Below are 22,008 nucleotides of genomic sequence, written 5' to 3'. Positions count from 1 at the left end.
GGTAAAAAAAAAAACTTCAGTTTTTTCAACTTTGGCCTTAGGGGTTGGTGCATAAATTTCAATAATTGTCATATTGATTGGTCTTCCTGTGGGCACAAGGAAGTTATCCTATCCCTGACAATGTTGTATTTCAGGATCGATCTTGACATGTTCTTTACAACACTGTGTTTGATTGATGGTGACATGGCAGTTTATTGTGTGGATCATAACAAATGATGGGTAACATTGTGGAGAATGGGAATTCCAGAGTACATATTGGTGCTAATGTGGAACTTGTGCATAGAACAAGAGACTGCCGCACGACATGAAACAGGGACCCTGCATGGTGCAGGGAAGGCCTGCCTGAGAGTTGTGTCTTATCTAATTTGTATTCGAAGCAGCCAATCTGGAAGCTGGACTGTATGAAGAACTCAGCATCAGGATTGGAGGAAGGTCCACTAACCATCTGTGATACAAAGGCAATACCACCTTGCTTACTGAAAATGAAGAGGACCCAAAGCACTTACGGATGAAGATTGAAGACTAAAGCCTTCAGTATGGATTACGGCACGATGTAAAGGGAAGAAACACCCTCCCACGTGCACCAATAGACAAGGTCACGATCAGTGGAGCAAAGGTTGATGTTGTCCAGGATTTCGTCTTACTTGGATCTACGCACAATACCCACAGCAGCAGCAGCCAAGAACTCAAACTGTGTACTGAGTCTGGACAAACTGCTTTTGCGGTGAGCAAAACAAAAACCCAACCAACCAACCAAACAAACAAATAAAAAATCTTTTAAGTGTTAAAAATCATCTGTATCACCTATAAGACTGAGTTATGACTTGCAGCGGACACCCAATGGCTGGTGAGTGATTGGGGCAGGGGTACAGGTGAGGCATAGCCCTGGACTTATTAAATGTGACACTGATTTCCCTTGGCAACCTGGTCTTTAAAATAGCCCTGTCAGTCATTGCAGCCTGGCTGTGCTGGACAACACTCCTTGTTGTTCCATAGGGTGTTTTTCATTGGCTCATATTCAGTGGATCTCTTTCTGTCCTGCTCTCTTTTGGTATGGGAGCTCCCCTAAAATCTAGCCACCATGGGTAATCCTGATGGGATTTGGAATACCTGTGGCATAACTTCCAGTTACATACAAGCCATCAAAATATGACTCATCAAAGCCCTGGGGCTTTCTCAGTCGAACAGCCTTCAATCTAAGCAATTCCCAGCCTGTGTTTAAACCTATATGCAGCTGTCTCTACTAAACCTGTTAAATGTCTTCTTTGTTTGACAATGAACAACTGTATGCAGGTAACATTCCTGGTAATTTGAAAGCATGCTTCCAGTGGGGGGGGGGGGTATTAACTCCCAATGAATAATAATTTTTGGAAAGTTGTTATGGGCTCTATAGACATATTGCTGTTTTATTTCCTCAAAGTGTCCTGTCCGCAGTATCAACTGCTCTGTGGTTAACGTCATTGTGATTGGATTCACATGCCATTCATTCGTGTCACATTTCAATCAGCAATTCGGGTCTGTTGTTGGAAAGCCCTGAATCTGATGTCCTTGGCCTTGCGAAACTCCCATCCTAGGATGACTTCGGCCTGCGAGTTAACCAGTTAAAGGTGCGTTGTGTTGGCCCATGGCTGCTGAACTCAGCAGAATCTGCCTCTTGGGGCGGTACTGTTCTCAACTCTGCTCCACCCCCCGGCTCCTCGATCTTCCTTCTTTTTCTTCACTGTCAGACGTGGGCTAGTGCTGCGATTTGTGGATAAAGCTTTGAATCGGGAGGCTTCACGCATGAACCGAGAGGCTGACGCTCAGCATACGAGGGCTGGTAATGAAAGCCATCCCTCTCAGAGGTCGTTGAAGGAGAGCCGTCTTGTCAACTTCCTGGGATATTCACGTGGATGAGTCATTAGGAAGAAAGCCATTCTAGTTCAAATTCTAGTTCTGAGATGAAGACAGGATAGAGGTCAAAGTCTCAAGACTGCAGTATTTAAGGCTCTAAGGAAATGTCTTGCCTGAGAGACTTCAAATGACAAAAAAGGGTAGAATCACAGAAGAGAATGAGTTTCTGTCAGTGTGCTTCCGTGACCGGGAAGCACAGATCTGTAACTAGGAAACAAACCGTATTTATTATTGAATGGAAGTAAAGAGAAAAGTCCAATATGCAGTCCCTTTACTGAGACTGCTGTGCATGAGACTTAGAGATGAAGTGAACGGGGCTTTAAACGGTCCTATTTAAACAAACAAGAAATACTGAATAATCATTAAATTCATCAGATATGATTTAGGATCCCGACTCAAGGTCTAACCTAACTCATACTGCTTCTGAGAGGGCAGTTACCAGAAACTTAAAATATAGGTCACTTTCTGTCTCAATAGACATGTTATTAAAAAACAAACCAACCTTAAGCTGTAGAGAACTACCTCGTTTAAACTGACTTTAGAGTCATATACGTGTGCTCAACAACATGTTGTAACACTCCAAGAGTAAAGTGATCTTAATCAGAAGTGACTCCTGGCTTGGGAAGAAGCTTTTACTATCATATAGAGCTTGAATTTATCAAGTGCTGCGCTTTGCTTGGTGAGTGATTTGTATTTTCCAAAGACTTTAATGTATGTTTATGTGCTACCTGATACATACTTTGGAGATGTCATTACTAACGACAGATTTGGGAGTTTTAAGAGGGAGTGGAGCCGTAGAGTCATGCCCCACAGATTCAGTTGTGGCCCGCCTGTATCATCGAATCCCTAGGAATCTTTATAAGGCTTTTAGCGATGTTCCGTATCAAGTGGACAAAGGTCCTGATAAAGCTATGCAGGAAGTCCCCTTTTCTCTTTTTGGGTCTCATGTTGATGTGATATTTTTTCACCCCAGACTTTATCTCTGCCTGTCAAAGTAAGCCTATCATTTGGGAACTAGTCTAAACCAGTACCCTTGCAGGCTGCCATGCACACAGATCACCTGGCTCTCTTGTTAAGAGGCAGGTGTGGCCAAGATGAGGCATGCCCTTGGAGCTCCTGTCTGATGCTTACACAGATGATCCACACCATGAGGAGAAAGGCTCCTAATTGAAATGAAGAAGCGAGTGAAAACATTGAGGGGAGGAGCGTCCTATGCCCACTGATGACTGGTTACTGAGGGTAGTGCCCAGTGGAGTTCAGTAAAGCAGCACACGTTAAGAGCCTGGGCCTTCCCAGCCTCACCCTCGTACCCAGCAGCTGAGTCACATGGAGCAAATTCGTAATCCCCCTGCACTCAGTTTCCGAGTCTGTGCCCTGCCAGTCATATGCAGATCGCCATTACGAGGTTATTGTGACGATTGAGTGATGCAACCCAGGTAAAGTCCTTAGTAACTATTAAATGTTACCTGTCAATAGTAATAATTCAGAAGCATTCATTGTATACTGGTTGCATTCCTGGCATGTTAAAGCAGGTGTGTAAAATATTAAAAGCCAACTCCTTAAATTCAACCAGGACTGAATTGGTTAATTTGAGAGTCCCCAAATTGAGGTTAGACTCTCAAACTTTTTCACTCAGGCCTTTCTGCTTCATGCCAGCTGCTCACCAGCTGTTATGTACATTGGGGTAGTCACGTTAATGCGAAGCTCGTATCAAATCATTTCATCAAGTGAAACAGCTGTGGAGGTCCAGTAGAAGCAGCATGTCCTACCTTTTAAAGCCCGAAGTCAGTCGGTTTGTTCCTTGGGCTTGAGGAAGTTGGCTCAGAGTTAACCAAAGACTCTTCTTCTTCTCTTTATTTTGTTCATTAGCGTAACAGTTCGCTTGGATGAGCTGGACCAGAGTAATAAAGGCATAACTCCACACCAAACCCATGGGTGGGGAGTCACTTCCCACTCACAGTGATCTCCTAGAGAGTTTCTGAGGCTGCAAATCTTTGGTGGAGGCGACAGTCTCATCTTTCCCCCTCAGCGCAGCTGGTAGACTCGAACCATAGCGTTTGCACTACAGTTAGCAGATCAACACAATTCTAAGCATACACCTGCCTTCCACTCTGGGCACCCACCTTTGAAAGTGGTTTAAAAAGGCTTCGGTGCACAAAGTTGCTTTGATAAAGCAGGCTTAGGACATTTGCCCTCTGTTTCTTTTCCAACCATTCTCTGTCGCAAATGTGTGTGTGACAATGGGACTCCAGGTAGTCCTGAATTGAATCATCCTCTGTACATTTCTTTGGAACTCTGTCCTGAAAAGGCAATGATTCATCTGCTAGCTTTTATCACTCTTTTCATTGCTTTATATTTAAGGGATTTGCATACATTTACTGAGCTTAGAAGGAAAAAAATCTTTGTGATAAATTTGCATAATTTTTACAGCCGATACTGTTTTTGGAGGAGACGCCCCGTGTGAATTTTGAGTTTGGGTCACCGTAGTTTCTTCAACATGCGAGACTTCAGAGAGTGGAGGCTGGGACTCAAGCTGTGCTCAGTGTAGGCGTCGACAACTTCCTTGCTTTGCGTGTTTTGACCATGTCATTTCCCTTGCTCTTTGGGGTTGTGAAGTAGCATGATCCCTTTTTGCTATAAGAAATGTAAAATTAATTTTTGCCTCTGGTTATTTCTCTGTAGTATCCAGGGAACGGATTGGTTCTCTTTGAGTGTTGATATAGGCTGACTGATATTTTTACAACTTTGCTTAGTATCCCTATGCTATTGAATTAAAAACAATTATTGGGATCTAATTTATTTATCATAAAGTTCACTTTTATGAAGTGTATAATTCAATAATTTTAGTTCATACCATTATTTTTTTGCAGTTATTTTAGGCCAATATATTTTTCTCCTTTTCTTTTTTATATGCTCAGATGCCACCAAATTGCCATTCTTGAGTGATTTTTGTTCTTAAATATTTGGATTGATATAGCGACCACAATAATGAATTTTTAGAGACTATTAAATAGAGGTACTTTGATTAGATTACGACTTTTATTTATTTTGGGAGCCCTGGCGGCATAGTGGTTGCAAGTTTGACTGACAACTGCAAGGTCAGCAGTTTGAATCCAGCAGCCACTCCTTGGCTTTCTGCTGCCAAAATGAGGTACAGTCTCAGAGACTCATAGTGACAGTAGAACCCCGACACAGGGTCACTGTGAATCAGAATTGACTCGATGGCAATGAGTTTGGTTTCGGTTTTTAAAATTTACTTTATATCATCACTGTTTTAGTGCTGACTCAATAATCCACCAATTAATCCCACGTGTTCTTAAGCCTGGCTTCTTCCTCCTTCCTCCTACCCTTCCTGCCCCATGATCTTCACACTCCACACGCATCTAGCTTGTTTACCTTACACGCTGCATTGTTTCTCAACTGTAACACAGCTGAACTCAGATAGCTCCTTGATTCCGCTTTACTCAGCTGAAACCTGAGTTCACGTTAGTAACTTCATAAGGAGGGACTAGCTGGTTTTCTATTGATAGAACTATCTTTTATATTTGTCTAGCTAGTTAATAAAGAACTGATTGAAAGTGAGCCTAATTATCCAATAAAATTCCATTTTGTCTTGTCCAAATTTCTTGTTATTTACTGCTTTTTAGCCCCAGAGCTCCAACATCAATGGGACTCTGGGGATGGGAGAAAGACATTCGAGAGAAAGTCCAAAAGCCTTAGCACGACCTGTAAGATCATTTGTGACTGACTGTTCCAGTCTTTTTATCACCAGCTGATGCCGTAGGTCAGCTACACTCTATCGATTTTCATCTCTTCAAACTTTCCATGGATGTAGAGATAGAATATAGTAATCTGATGAGAGAGAATATTAGAATGTGGCAACTGTAGACGCTGATTGAATGGACAGAATTAGGGAAGGAGAATGGAAAGGACGGGTCTCAGAATTCTTGTCTATGCAGCTGGAATTCATCGAGAAAAACAAAACAGGATGAAGTTTTGAAGATGATGAATTTTGAGCAAATCAATTAGATCTTATCCATGAGAACATCCAGTGGGAACTTGATAGAGAGTTGGATTTTTCGTTTTTTAATACTCACTGGTGGTATCACCAGGGAGCCATAGACACACGGAGGAAGAGACTCATGAGTGTGTACTGTAACCATTCCAGTGGACAGGATCCCTCTGAGGGGTGAGTAGAAGAAGAAAGATCCCACGACCCTGAAGAGTAAGTCAGTGTCAAACAGAACAGCCTCAAGGAAGAGGCTCTTTTAGTAATCAGAGAATTATCAGGGACACGTGGTCATGTGAGGACGTGGAAGCCCAGGGCAGAGACATGCAGGTCAGAGTTATGCAACAGAAAGGGTAGCGAGATAAAAATGGGAGGTGTGCTTTGCACGTCACAATACACAGGTGGGCAGTTAGATGGAAGCTATTTGGGGGATTGGAGGCCAGCGACAGTGGGTTGAGCAATGAGGGAGAAATAATAAAATAGAGGTCGCAAGTAGACCACTTTCTGAGGAAGTTGGCTCTGAGGAGGGTTTAAGAAAGAGAACTGGGAAGTCTTAGATGTCTCGGAATTTTTATCCAGCCACATTTAGAAGTTTTAGGGTAGGGACTAAGGAGACCGGTAGTTGGATTGCCCATAATGGATATTGCCAGGTGATTGCAACACAAAAGAAATAGGGTGGGAGGTGGGAAGTGGAGTTAAAAGTGAGGGCCAGAGTTCTCAGCTGAATCAGCAGGGTAGTGTGAGGTCTGGGAGGGGCTGATGGAGACTTCACAGATTGTTGGAGATGCAAAAATATGCTCTTGGGAAAAAGTTGCACAATTGCCTCAACAGATAGATGGTGAGTGAACCACGGGGAATTTATTATTTTTTGGTCATAATATTGAGATGTTCTTGCAGATTTGGGGGAGTCTGCAGGACCATGAGCCTTGGTGGGCATCCGCCCCATCTGGGGAAGAGAAAGTAGCCCTATCGTTTTGACTGTGTCATTTCCTTTATTAATTGTATTTCTTTTGTTAGAATGAATCAGGATCCATTTATGGTCATTTTATTAAGTAGCTTGGTTAGCCACAAGCAATCAACGGACTCCAAGATATCAAGTTTGATGAGTGTTGTGTTTGCCTGTCTGTAGAAGTAGTCATGGAGAACAAATGGAGAAAACAGGGAGCATGAATTTCCGGGTTGGGATTTGAGTCAAAAGTCTATCAATTATCCAGGATTACCCTGGTGAGACCTTCTAATAATGTACCTGTTGCTTCCTGACCTGAAATGAGGGTAAAAATAATATTGTTTACCTTGTGGGGTCATTAGAAGATTCGAATGTAGTATCCTTGTATATGTGAACAATGCTTTGTAATCTGTTCATGTGCATACCATTCTGTGTTTTCTTCATACTCAGCTGTTCTAATTCATATTCAATCTTTTTTGTCCTTCTCTCCACAGTTACTGATAATTCCATAGACACGAGTTACTGAAAAAGTAGAGTCCCCCACCCCGCTTCCTTTCAGGAAACCCTTAGGATTCTAGAGGAGCCAGAGCCTGAGTAGAAAGGAAAGTATTCCGTAATAGACCCAAATGCAGTAGACAAATAGAAATATGAAATGCACAGCCATTGACTCAGTGCTGACTCACAGGACTCTACTTACAGAACAAGGTAGAACTAGCTCTTTGAGTTTCTGAGACTGTAACTCTTTATTTCCTGAGGAGCGGCTGGTGGTTTTAAGCTGCTGACCTCGCTGTTCACAGCCCAACGTGTAATCACCACACCATCAAGGTTCCTCCTTAAAAAAAATAAACAACAAAAAAACAAAACATTCTATTGGGGACTCTTACAACTCTTAGAGCAATCCATCCATCCATTGTGTCAAGCACATTTGTACATTTGTTGCCATTATCCTTTTCAAAACATTGTCTTTCTACTTGAGCCTGCAGTACCAGCTCCTCATTTTTCCCTCCTTCCCTCATCAGCCCATGCTCATGAACCCTTGATAAATAATAAATTATTATTTTCATATCTTACACTGCCCACTGTCTCCCTTCACCGATGTTTCTGCTGTTTGTCACCCCAGGGTGGTGGCGGTTATAGTCAATCATTTCGATCGGTTTCCCCCTTTCTCCCTCCCCTTCCCCCTACCGTCATGGTATCTCTACTCCCATTATTGTTCCTGAGGAGTTTATCTGTTTTGGATTGTGTTGAGAGATCTTATCTGTTCCAGTGTGCATCCTCTGGTCTAGCTGGATTTGTAAAGTAGAAATGGGGTCATGATAGCAGGGGAGAGGAAGCCTTAAAGAACTAGAGGAATGCTATGTGTTTTGGCGGGCTCACCCCTTCCTTGTGACCCTTCTGAGAGGGGATGTCCCATTGTCTACAGATGGGCTTTGGGTCTCCACTCTGCTCCCCCTTGTTCGCATCTATATGATTGTTGTTCTGGATCTTCCAAAGCCTGATGCCTGATCCTGTTGACACCTCATGATCACACAGGCTGGTGTGCTTCTTCCATGTGGTCTTTGTTGCTTTTGAACTAGATGGCCACTTGTTTACCTTCAAGCCTTTAAGACACCATACACTATATCTTTTAATAGGTGGGTACTGTAAGCATTCTTTACCACATTTGTTTATGTACCCATTTTGTCTTCAGTGTTCGTGTTGGGAAGGTGAGCATCACAGAACGCCAGTTTATTAGAAGAAAGTGTTCTTACATTTAAGGGGGGACTTGAGTGGAGGCCCAATGTCCATCTGCTACCTTAATACTTAACATATAAATATATGCACATAGACCTATTTCCATATCATTACATATAAATATATTTACATATGTCCGTGCCTGTAGTTAGACCTCTATAAGTGTCCTTTGCCTCCTAATTCCTTCCTCTATTTCCGTTTCCTTTCCTCCTGTACCACTATTATGCTCAACCTTCATTTGGCTCTCAGTCATTCCTCTTGGCTACATTGCACTTGATCAAATCCCACTAGGCATTCTACACCCTCCTCACCAGTGATTTTAGGCTACTTGTTATTCCCTTGTCCCTGGGTTTGTTGGCTCCTCTCTTCCTCTCCCCTACCTCCCCCTCTCTCATATCTGCCCAGAACCATCAGTCCCATTGTTTTCTCCTTGGGATTGTTTATCCTGCCTATGTTTTATATAGAGAGATATACATGAAAAAAAGAAGGGGAAATAAAGGGGGGGGTGCTTTTCCAGGTCTGTCTTTAGTCCTTTATGAATGTTTTCTGATTGAGTCTGATGAGGTCCCAAGCCCTGCACCTGAAGTCTATTTTTTGGATTCTTTGGGGGACTTCATTGCTTTGCTCAGCCTTGCTGGTCTGATTTGCTCCGTTTGTGTTTTGCCCCGATGTGGGGTGGGGTTAGACTGGGCACTGTCTGGTACTGTGTCTGCAGTACTGTCTCCCGTAGTGCTGTGGGTGAGTGAGGGGATGCTGTGTCTCATGGTGGGGCTGGCCCTATGGTCCTCTCTGCATTTGCTGCTCCAAGCAGGAATATTGTCCTCAGGACTTGGTGGGCCAGGATGCAGTCCACTCTTTCTCTCTCTCTCCTTGCCCTTTAGTTTTCTCCTGTGTGTTCTAAGCAGACCCAACCCTCTCCCTGGGCTATATCTTCAGTGCTGTCTTCTGGGGGAGAAGGTCCATGTAGCTGGGATTGGGGCCAGTCCCACATACCTCTGCTAGTTCGCTGCTTCAGCTGAGGCTCCCTTTTGAATGCTTTAGAAGCACCGAGAATTAGCCCTTAAAACATCTTGGACAGTCAAGGGATTCTTCCAGGAGTTAGTGGTACCTAAGAAGAATGGTAATGGTTGATAGGAGTCAACTAGGCAAAGAAAGGGGCTTGAAGAAGGGTAAAATGAAGTCGGGAGTTGCCTGTTTGAAAGCTGAGAGGTAGGAGAGTATGAGGTAAGCTTGATTTGGTCCAGGTGGAACTGGGACATAGACTTCCGAAAGCTCGATCAAGAAGACACACAGAGAGGAGTGAAAGGGAGAGGGCCACATGCATATTGAAGAAGCTTCCGAAGGATATATAAGAAGCTTTTAAGTAGCAACAGGAAATACAGTACAAAACACAAGAGCCAGTGAGGTTCATGAGGGCACAGGCTACTGAAGAGGTGGAGGAATGTTGGGAAGAAGCTCAAAGAAAGGGAGCTGTAGAAGAAACGGGGGGTATGAGAGGTGGGAGGAGCCCTCCTCTCAGGCTCTTGTAAGGAAGGAGACAAGTACATAAATACCACCAGGGGCTCGTCTCTCGTTCTAGCTCTCTAGAGAGGTCCTAGCCCCTTTTGTCTCTTGGTGATCCCCATGCAGCATCCTTGCTTCTGTGCCTGGCTGCTCCTTTCTTGTCCCAACAGTGATTGATTTAAGACATACACCAGTGGTTCTCAACCTTCCTGATACCACGACCCTTTAATACAGTTCTTCATGTTGTGGTGACCCTTCCCCCACCATAACATTATTTTCATTGCTACTTCATAACAGTAATTTTGCTACTGTTATGAATCTGGTGACCCCCGGGAAAGGGTCGTCGATCAACCCCCAAAGCGGTCACAACCCACAGGTTGAGAACCGCTGACATACACAGTAATGACCACATTAACAGGGCCAAGAAATCCCTCTTTCCAAAAGGAATTGCATCCATTAGTCCAGGAATTTAGGATTGACCACACAAATGTGTACCCATCACAGTTATTGAGAGTTCCTTTTCCAAAGGCCCACTTGCCACGAAAATGCATGAGGCCATTTTAGCTCACCATTGCCTAGCATGTTCCCAGCACATAGTAGGTGGTCAGTGCTCAAGAAATACCTGATGAATAAATGGCATCATCCTTAGAAAGCACCAGAGAAGCCCCACTAAGGTGGTGCTGAATGCTGCCTTCCTCCAGCCCGTGGAGATCTGGCTGCCTGCCTTTCCATGGTGCCTTTTTGGGTTAGCCTGGATGCAATTCCTGTACCTCTGACCCTCAGGGATATCAGGGAGTCAAATGTCCCTGGCATGAGTCTGTTTCTTAGTCGCATGCATGGGGTGTGGCTGTTTTCTGAGAAAGGACCCAACTAGAACTTTCCCAAGCCAGAAGCCTGCCCAACCCACTGAGTGGAGTCTGGCTGCAACTCAGAAACAAAAAGTGGTTTATCCTGCCTGTCTGGTTGTCCTCTGATGCATCCTGGACGTGGTTCAATGCTGCGCTGTATACAAAGAATCTGCCCCTGCAACAGGTGCAGTGGGGACCCAAACCAAATCTCCAAAGTCTGACTCAGAGGCCTGCAGGGCAGAGCGGGGCAGCTTCTTCAAATTCTGAGACTGTAGATGTCTGTGGAAGCAGCCGCCTCACCACATTGGAGCTGCCCACCCACACTGACCTCACTGCACCGTCTGGGGTGGGCCCACAGGATACAAAAGAAGCCTGCATCTTCTTAAACCTCCTGACATTCTCTGAGACGTGGTGCGGCCTCTTGTCCTGTCCTCAAGATGGTACAGGAAGTGGGACCAAGTGAACGCCTAGATCAGCAGTGTACAGTTTTAGGTGCTTCCCACCTGGTTTATATTCGTGCATTTCTCCGGCCTACGGATTTTGGAGGCAGACGGTGATTTTTGTCACCCCTGAGAGGAAAGTGGGTTATGATCGTGCCATTCCAGTCAAAGGGATGTGGTTGAGGAGCTTGGGCACCGGTTTAGTGAATTGTCATTTTGTGCCCCTAGGGAGCTCACAGCGAGAAAGAGAGATACAAGTAAATAGCTCCAATTTAGAAAAAAATGTTGGGTCTCTCTGATGGAAAACAAAGGAGTGACAAATGCACTGAATTTTCTATTCTCCACATCTGGTTTGACATCTAGGAAACTGGTCTGAGGTGCCAGATTCCCTTTGGCTTTTCCTGGCGGATTATCAGTGCTTCAGGATTGGCATATTTTTCCTATAAATGATGCTCACAATAACAGTCAGAGTAATGTCGGCCATGCATTGAGACCTAACTCTTTTGTCAAGGACAGACATGAGTCTGTGAAACGACTCTACCATCCTGTGCAATAGGCTTATCCCCGTTTGACAGATGAAAAGATTGGGTTTCCGGGAGGGTGAACAATAAGTAAAATACGAATTCATGAGTTGCAAGACTAATAAGTGGTAGAGCCAAGATTAAGAACCCATGTTCTTTTTTCTCTAAGTTTTAAAAATATATATTTGGAAAATATTTATGGAAATGATTATATAGGCTAAGTTAAAAGTGAATGCATAAGCAAGAGGCATTTATTTACAGTTTAGTCTCTGTCATCTGTTATAATCAGAAATTTCATAAAATGCTCTTCACTCTGTCCTTTCATAAATCCTGCGTAAATGTGGTCAGATGTCCAACGTAGGTCTAAAGACGTATATTCTGATGACCGAGGCTTTCGGCAGTTAGAGCCCATGTTTTTAACGTCGGGGAGCCCTCGGGGTCTCTACATTGATTGTGGATACATCAAAGGAGTAAAAATGGATTAGGGGCTGAGGACTGGATCGTAGGGATAGGGTAAACCAGGTAGATGAAAAGATTTCATCTAATTTTTAATCGACTAGCTTTTGTTCTTACATAGTGAAGATTTCAGAGTGCCGACTCTATGCATTGTGGTGAGGAGCCAGCTTGTACACACAAAGAGTTTGCATTCTCACGGAGGGTTGAAGCACGCGGTTTGACCTCTTAAGATTGAAATGCCTCCAAAGACGTACAAACTACATGGTGGTGGAAAGGTGCTTAGTCGAGGAAGATGTTTCCACTAGCTTTGGGGAAGAGTGAGGTTGAACCAGAAATCATTTAGTAAGTGATTTCTAAAGGTGTCATCTGTCAGAAGTGGGGAATTTTCAAGTGCCAGGAGAAGATGTACAGTTGGGACAAAGACTAGCGCCCAAACTCCACTGTAATGAGTGACTACTCGGATGCACCATATTCCTCTGTAGCTCGTCCTCAAGCCAAGCAGCAGGACTGCTAGAAACCCACCCTGTGTGCTCCGTCTCTGCCCCATTCCCCTGCCGAATCCTCCCAAGCCCTCCCTGTCCAGTTCGTTACCCACGTGTGCATCCTTAGACACGATAATTGAATCTCGCCCATTTCATTATTTTGAAATTTGATATGTATTTATTTTGAGTCAGTTTTAATCAAATGGTTCCCTTATATTTGTTTCTTTCATTCATATAGATAGATAGATAGATAGATAGATAGATAGATAGATAGATAACGAATGCTAGAGATAGAGATAGAGATTTATATAGTTTCTCTCCCTCTCAGGGACCTAGGTTGTTTGGCCTGTTGAGTTGTGTACGAGATTGGGTTATCATGAGTTGCCTCTTCATATTGAAGTCCAGGGTGTCCCCATTCTTTGTTTCCTGCCAATTGGCAGCTCAGACTCAGGTTCCACACCCAGAACCAGTCTGACAAAAGAGGGAAGAATGAGTGGAGCTCACGTGGGAGGATGGGCTGGCTGTGAAAGCACGTGGGGCAGGTCGTCAAGCACCGTGTGTGCATGCGGCAGTAACAAGTCAAGCTGTGGAAACGTGTGTCTGCCTATAGGGGGAGTGTGAGGAGACTTGAGTGGCCATACATTGTAGGTCTGCTTTCCAATCACGAATGTAGCAGTAATTCTATTGGCCCTGATGTTAAAAGGATAAATGATGAATGATTGTAAAATCCTGAAATGACATGCAGATGATTGGTTGTCATTCTCTGTAACATTATGGTACACCTTAAGATTGCCAAGAATTTCCCAAGCTCAACTGTGCCAGGGGCAATGGTAATTTTGTAGTGTGAAAAGCATTGCACTGTGTTGTGAGTAGCATTATAACTCAGTGCTTCATAGATGAACGGGCTATATTCACTACTTTTAATCCCTTTAAATTGTTCTTTTTAAGATAAGCAAAGAAAATAAACCCTGCTAGTAAATGTAAGTGACATTTTACTAATGTCCTTAAATGGGACACTGGTTAATGATTTTTGCAGTTTTTCCAAACAAATAAAATTCACAGCTCCTTTTGAATTTAGAAGACAGACACTGGTGATCTACAAACAAGACAAAATATAAGATACCTTTCCCCCTTTTTTTAATTATCAAACTGTGCATTACAAATTGAGTGAAGGTTTCCAAAGTAAATCAATTTTCCATTCAATGATTCATATACATTTTGTTTCATCTCATTGATTGAAACCCCTACAATGTAACATTTTATCCCACCCCCTCATTTTTACTGATTTTCATTCCCCTTTTGTTCCAAATCCTTTTGAACTTCAACCTTGAGGTAAATGCTGCCCCTTTGACCTCAAATGGCTGGTTATTTTAAGGAGGGTTCACCTCACTTTATTATTCTCCTGATGGACCTGTCTGCTGTTTGACCAAAGATTGAGTGCGGTGTGGGACTTCAAAGTCTTGGGGTTTCTACAATCTCTATCCAGCCAACGATCCTGGTCTCACTTATGATTTTGAGTTTTGTTCCACCTTTTCTTCTCACTCGATCCAGGAACTCGCTGTCTTAGAGGTCTTTAGAATCCTGGAGCTGGAGCTTCACGTGACCTATTAGAGTCATTGTTTCCATGCGTCTTCATCTTTCCTTACTTTTCGATAGGGCGGCTCTGAGCAATAACATAACTGACTCAATGACAGTGGGGTGCTGTGTTCCTTCCTCCAGACAGAGATGGATAGTTGCACCTTAGGTGGCTGCTTTGAAGACTCCGGTTACTACTCGCCAAAGTAGAGTGTAGAGTCTTGTCTTGGTGGACTCTGTCATGCCAGTTGGTATTGGTGACCCCAGGACAGTGGTCCTGAATCCCCAAGCACTGTGCTTCATTCCCTCAAAATGCTTGATGAGATCTAATAAGTTTTCATAAAATTTCTCCTTTATGCTGCACCACAACAAATGAGTATATTTACAGCAAAGGTTAATACCACCACACAAATATCCTTTCTCCTCTCTCTCTCTCTCTCTCTCTCTCTCTCTCTCTCTCTCTCTCTCACACACACACACACACACACACACACACACACACACATACACATACACACGTGTGCATGTGGACTTTTATCCTTTTTCCCAAACTCATTTGGCCTACATCTAGCCATACATCCACTCATGGATTGCCATCATTGCAGGTTTGAACATATAACAGTGTTTGCCGCTGTTGCTTTTAATGTTTGCAGGCCTCAGTGCTTTTCCTGACCTCCATTATATTTTGCTGACCTCTCTCTTGCATATTGCCTTCCCCCTCACCCAAGTTCACAGGTGTTTCCTGTAATTTACCCTTTCTTCCCTTCCCACTCATACTAGCCATTAAAGAATGTTCCTTTTAATGTGGAAACCTTTTCTTGACTTTGTATAATAGTGATCTATCTCAAACAGTAATTGTCATTTTGTTAGTGACTAATTTCACTTTGTATCATGTCCTCCATGTTCATCTATATTGTTAGGTTTTCACAAATTCATTGTTTTTAAACACTGTAGTGTTCTGCAGTGTGCATGTACTTTAAAAAATCACTTTATTGGGGGTTCATACAACTCTTATCACCATTCATCCATCCATTATGTCAAACACATTTGTACATTTGTTGCCATCATCATTCTCAAAACATTTGCTTTCTACTTGAGCCCTTGGTATCAGCTCCTCATATTTTCCCCTCCCTCCATGGCCCCTCCCTAATAAACCCTTGATAATTTATAAATTATTATTATTTAGTCATGTCTTACATGGTTCTATGTCTCCCTTCACCCTCTTTTCTATTGTCCATCCCCTGGGAGGGTGTTATATGTCGATCCTTAAGATTAGTTCACCCTTTCTCCCCACACCTTTCTCTTATCCTCTTGGTATTGCTACTCTTATTATTGGTCTAGAGGGGTTTATCTGTCCTGGATTTCCTGTGTTCCCAGTTCTTATCTGTACCAGTGTACATCCTCTGGTCTAGCCAGATTTGTAAGGTAGAATTAGGATCATGATAGTGGGGTGGGGGAGGGGAGCATTAAAGAACTAGAGGAGAGTTGTATGTTACATCATTGCTATACTACACTATGACTGGCTCATCTCCTCCCTGAGACTCTTCTATGAGGGAATGTCCAGTTGACTACAGATGGGCTTTGGGTCTCCACTACACACTCCCCCTCATTCACAATGATACGATTTTTTGTTCTTTGATGCCTGAAACCTGAGCTTATTGACACCTCATGATAACATAGGTTGGTGTACTTCTTCCATGTGGGCTTTGTTGCTTCTTAGCTAGATGGCTGCTTGTTTATCTTCAAGCCTTTAGGACCCCAGGAGCTTTATCTTTTGATAGCCTGGCACCATCAGCTTTCTTTACCACATTTGCTTATGCATCCACTTTATCTTCAGTGGGCATGTTGGGAAGGTGAGCATCATGGCATGTCAGTTTAGTAGAACAAAGTGTTCTTGCATTGAGGGAGTACTTGAGTAGAGGTCCAATGTCCATCTGCTACCTTAATATTAAACCTATAAATATATGCACATAGATCTATTTCTCCATTGTCATATATAAATATAATACATATATACATGCTTGTATTTAGACCTCTATAAATGCCCTTTGCCTCCTAGTTATTTCCTCTATTTCCTTTTACTTTGCTCTTGTTCCATTATCATGCTCAGCCTTCATTTGGGTTTCAGTAATTCCTCTCAGTTACATTGCCCTTGATCAAGCCCTACTAGGCCTCCTACACCCTCCTCACCATCGATTTTGGATCACTTGTTGTTCCCTTGTCCCTGAGTTTGATAATACCCACTTCTTTCCCCCTGCCTCCCCCTCTCCTATGCTCCCTCCCCACCCCCGGAATTATCTGTCCTGTTGTTTTCACTTCCACATTGTTTATCAAACCTATCTGATCTAGTAGACCTGCAGAGATAATAGTATGCACAAAAAACAAGACAGAGCAAAACAAAGAAACAAAACCAATGTTAAAAAAAGAAAAGCCTGTAAATAGTTCAAGGTCTGTTTCTTGACCTGTAGGAGTGTTTTCTGGTTGAGTCTGATGGGGTGCCATCCCCTGGTCCCACAGTCTATTTCTGGTACTCCCTCGGGATTTCCTTGCTCTGCTCCCCTTGCTGTTCTGATGCACGCCCTTAGTGTTTTGCCTTGGTGTGGTGGGGTCAGATGATCTCTAGTGTTGTCCCCCATAGGGCTATGGGTCAGTGAGGGATGTCGTGTCTCCTGGTAGGGCCAGCCCTATGGTCCTCTCTGTGCATTGGCTGCTCTGAGCAGGGATATGGTCCTCAAAGCTTGGTGGGCCAGAATGTGATCCACTCTCTCTTCCTCCCCCTTCATTTGCTCCCATGTGCTCTGATCAGACATGTCCCTTTCCCTGAGCTGTAGCTTCAGGGCTGTCCTCTGCAGTAAATTCTTCTGGGGACAAGGGGTTGGGGGCTTTCCACTTATTTGGGATTGGGGTCAACCCCCCAATTGTGTATGTACTATAGTTGGTTTATTCATTCTTGCACTGATAGGCATGTAGGTTGTTTCCATATTTTTGATATTGTAAATTGTGTGAGGAACATGAATGTGTGTATACATACATATAATACATCCATGTCTTATTTCTCTAGCATATCTGCCAAGTAGAGGGACTGCTGATTCAAATGGTATTTCTATTCCCAATTCTTTACGGAAGCACCATACCACTTTCCATAGTGGTTGCCCCGCTATTCTGACAGTCTCGCCAGTGGTGTATTAGGGTTCCAATCTCTCCACAGCCCCACCAACATTATTTTCTGATTTTTGAGCTTTACTATGAATGCTAGGGTAAAATGGTATCACATTGTCCTTTGGATTTGTAACCAATTTGATGGCAGTGAGTTTGGCTTTTCTTTTAAGGTTGTAACTGTTCTCTCTTTAAAATTGTAACTTTATTTTGTTCTTATTTCTGTACATATTATTTTTCCCTTTTGTTTGTGGTAGATGTGTTTGGCTCTGGGGTTGATGTTTGTCGGCCATCTGGATGTCTTCCATGGGGAAGAGTCCTTTGATGGCCTCTGCTCAGTTTCTGACTGGATTATCTGTCCTTTTCCTACGGCAGTGTTGATGTTTGAGAGAGTAGTCCCTTGTTGGATATATCATTACCCAAACTTTTTTTTCTCCTCCTAGTACGTAGGTTCTCCTTTTGCTCTTTTGATGACATTTCTTGATGCACATAGATTTCTGAGTTTTAGGAGATCATCTAATTGATCGTCTTCTGCTTCAGTGTTTGCAGTTATGTGTGATTGTGTATCTGTGTCGTGCGCTATAGCTCCTAAGTCGTGCATGCTATGTTGAAGTATTTTGTCCCCCACTGCCCTGGCATACCATAGGCACAGGGTAAGCATATATATGTAGGAGCTTCAAAATGCTGGTGGAAATTCCATATCTTTTCACCACATTTTTCTACAAACTTTTTAAAAGCCGTCGCATACATATGTAATAAATGTTATCCCCCAGACGGATATCTTTCAGATTCTTATAAGAAGTAAAGACACGATGACTAACGTGTCAACGTCCTCCTTGTGCAACGCGTCCTAATTACTTTTCACTTTCCTTCCGTCGAGGGAAGTCCTCTTCTGAAGCGGTACATACCGTTTCCTCAGCTCACCATGGCATACTTCCACGTATGTTTACGATCACGGACAACATACACGGCTGCTCTGTGTGTTTTTGAAAGCTGTAAACTGGCTTCCCCCCCCCCCCCCACTAAATGTGTTGAGATTTATTCTTGTTGATGGATAATGAGAACTTGTAGTTCTGATTTATTTTAATTATGTTTATGCTGCATGGTATCTTATTTAAAATATGTAATGTTTTGATCCATCCTGTGATAAAGACGCTTGGTCTGTCCAGTTTCGTTTTTTCCCAGTTCAGTTTTGGCACAGAGTCCTCCAGCGACCATTCAGATAAATGTTTTCTTATACTCCCAGGGGGTAGCTCCTTTGCTAATATACTGATTGGGACAATTGATGGATGGTAGTTTATATCGTCTTCAAATTTCTCTCAACTGTTACCGAGGCGTTTTCTAAAGGGGCTACCCTAACCCAGACATCGACCAGTGTGTGCTATGACTTCAGATTTGCAAGCATCTTGTCAATCCAGTGGATGCAAAGCTGCCTCTCAGTGGTGTGTTTTAAAAACAGTTTTATTGGCATAGACTCCACATGGCACACAATGTAATCATTCAAGCGTGTTAAGAAGCGTTGTGCAGTCAGTACCACAATCCCACTTTAGAACATTTTCTCCTCTTACTCCTTGTTGTTAGCTCCCCATTTCCCCAGCCTCCCCGGCTGTGCTATCCAGTTACTGTCTCCACAGATACACCGAGCAGAGCAGATTTGATATACAGAAAACCACACAACACACAAACAAGGAACAAACAGCAATAAGCCAAGAGCATTGACAAAACAAAATAGAGAAAATTCCTCACTCGCAAAGAAAGCAGAAATTATTAAAAACTGAAACAACTTTAAAACGGATCAAAAGAGAGCTAAAAGGAGAAAGTGTTACATTCTATTCTAATCACATTTGCCATAGTTGACCTTGCAATGCTCTCTGTGTAATAGCAAGACTTGGCGTATCCCTGGACTGTGGTCAGATGGGATTCACCAGAGGCTTAATCCAGGTGGGGACCCTGCCAATGGATTTTGGGCTTCCACTGTCATCCATAGCCTTCTGAAAACTAGGTGTTAACAATTTAAGCTCTGCTACCATTCCCTTCTTTGGATTTAGATTTTATTATTTATAATCCTTGGATCACACAACCTGGTGTGGTTCTTCCATATATACTTAGTTGATGCCTCACTTAGATGGTTGCTTGTTTTAAGATAGCCTTTGAGACCCCATATGTTATAATTTCTGATAGTTGGGCACCATCTAATTTCTTCACCATATTTTGCTTTAGCACCCATATCTTCAGTGATTTCCTCATGAGGGGGGAGCATTGAGTAGGGCCATATCATAGGTAATAATTTTACCTTGATTGGGGTTAGAACGAAGTGTGAACCCAACCCATTCATATACCTATGATTTATCTAGTCTCTGGTTCACTTTAATGACATCATTATCATTTTATAATAGAGAACATTATAAATCATCCCTCCTGGGGTATAAGGTAATTCTATTGATAGGGTCATTAATTTAGCCAATGGTATAGAATGTAAAGCATTGTTGAGAAAAGGAAATTATGCTAGTCTTGCTTTTCAGACTGCAATACATGAATTGTTGACTTGAACAGATTAAACTCTTAAGTGACTACTCACATGATCAAAGAGGCTTCGTGATAGGGCAAAACTTCCAATAACACTCATTCACAAAGGCATGCCTACCAGACCAATATATATCATACAAAAGCAAAGATAGCATCAAAATAGTAAATATATGGTTGTTCTGGGCAACCAAATTCATTGAGCACTTCAAAGAAAGTGTTATAAACCAAAGTCCAAGGACTACTAATTCCATAACCTTAGGATAATGGTCATCTACTGCCTCTCACACTATGGTATCACAGCCTTAAGTCTAAGGGAATATGTCAGTTCCTTAAATCTGCTCCAGGTAAGTTTGAGGTGAAACTCAGTTCAGTTAGTGAGTTTTCTACATTGAGTCCTCTTATGGTCTATGTAGGATCTATATGATCATTTATTGGAAAACTTGAACATGCTTAAAAGTTTGTTGGCCACTCACTAATTTTGTAATAAATAAATTCTTCTATCGCCTGTACCTAATTACCTACTTTATATAGTATGTACATTTTTCTTCATATATTTAGAAGAGGTCTTTATATATTCAATGGATGCCTTCTCCAAGACTTTTTAAATTGCGCTGCCATTTATCTACCAGAAGTTTTATATCACGGTGTCTCTGGGTTTCTCAGCCTTTTCTCCATGTATATCAATCATCCCCTGCCCCCAAACTACACTATTTTCTATAGTGAACAATGTTTAGACCACCCCAGAAACCAACCGTTCCTATTACTTCCTATTCCCCGGAAAAGCTCCATTCTGATATCAAAATACAGACTTGGGGCCGAGGTCACAGAGCTCTCAGAACGGTTGGGGCATAGGATCAACTGTATCCCCACTCTAAACCTCCATTTTATATAACTTGGTATGATTTACAGTTTAACACATTAGGACACCGAAGCTGAGAGAACTGTAATTTGTTTTGCATAAGTCGTGCAATCAAGTACCTCCTATGTTACGATGCTGCCTCCACAAACTTTGTTGTACTTGTGTAGCTGAAGAAACAATTGGGACGGTGCTACGTCTATCAGTCTGGACAGACTCCGACAGTCCATTCGCCTCGGAGACTGTCTGGGGGAGTTCACAGTCTCAGGTTGGACAGCTTCATTTCTCTCGTAGGTGAAATGCATGGGCTGTCATCGAAACACCCTCCGTGCTGCCTAAACTGCCACTCCTTGAAACTCTGTGCCTCTTCCTAAGTGCCTTCTTGGCCGCTCTCCTTTCCTGAGAGGAAGCCACTCTTCAGAAGCCGTCGGACACCCTTTTCATTGTCAGCCTTCTGTGTTCATTTATGTTCATAGACAACATGCACTCCTGCTTTATGTGTTTTTGAAATCCTAAAGAAAAGCTCTAGACTGCCTTTTCCCACTAAGTAGTGTGCTGACACTGATTCATGTTGACACATGTCGTTCTGATCTATTTTTATGATGGATGAGATTTTATTAAAAATATGTATTCTTAGAATATAAGTGAGATAAAAGAATAATGTAATTTTAGCTTTCTGCACAGAATATTAATGATAAGGATTATACAAGGAAAGCATGATGATTCTTTGCGAACGAGGCAGCATCAGACTCTGAAGAACAGTGTGCGTGTAAAGAGCCAATGATAGAAGAACTTCAAGCCTGTGTGTCAGTTTCTCTGGCTTCTTGATCAGTTGTGTCTGTGTCAAATGTGACAGTGAAGGTGACTGCACCAATACTCCGAAGAATAAGAAGGAAAAGTTCTAACTCGGATTCACCATGTTTTGCGAATATTACTTTGTTATTCATACATGGGTTAGTCATGGAGTCATGAGTGATCTAAATGTGCGTTAGTGAGAGCAATGTTTGTTTTACTTGGTATAACTCGTCTGCCAAGGTAAAGTGTGTTCCTGTGAGTCCACATG

At 42.7% G+C, this 22,008-nt stretch overlaps 1 protein-coding gene across 3 annotated transcripts in view; it reads left to right on the top strand.

Annotated features, from left to right (window-relative positions):
* The window catches only part of PLD1 (phospholipase D1), a 227,444-nt gene that overhangs the window by 56,426 nt on the left and 149,010 nt on the right, over nucleotides 1-22,008 (top strand). The window contains exon 1 of one of the 3 annotated variants that reach the window (XM_075547029.1): nucleotides 1,479-1,607. The exons of the other annotated variants lie outside the window; for them this stretch is intronic. The gene's annotated coding sequence lies outside the window, so the exon portion shown is untranslated. Of the gene's footprint in view, nucleotides 1-1,478; nucleotides 1,608-22,008 lie in introns of those variants that run through there. 3 annotated transcript variants of the gene reach the window in all.

The sequence above is a fragment of the Tenrec ecaudatus genome, chromosome 4, assembly GCF_050624435.1.
Source record: "Tenrec ecaudatus isolate mTenEca1 chromosome 4, mTenEca1.hap1, whole genome shotgun sequence".
Classification (NCBI taxonomy): Eukaryota; Metazoa; Chordata; class Mammalia; order Afrosoricida; family Tenrecidae; genus Tenrec; species Tenrec ecaudatus.
This window is presented reverse-complemented; position numbering and strand designations above follow the sequence as displayed.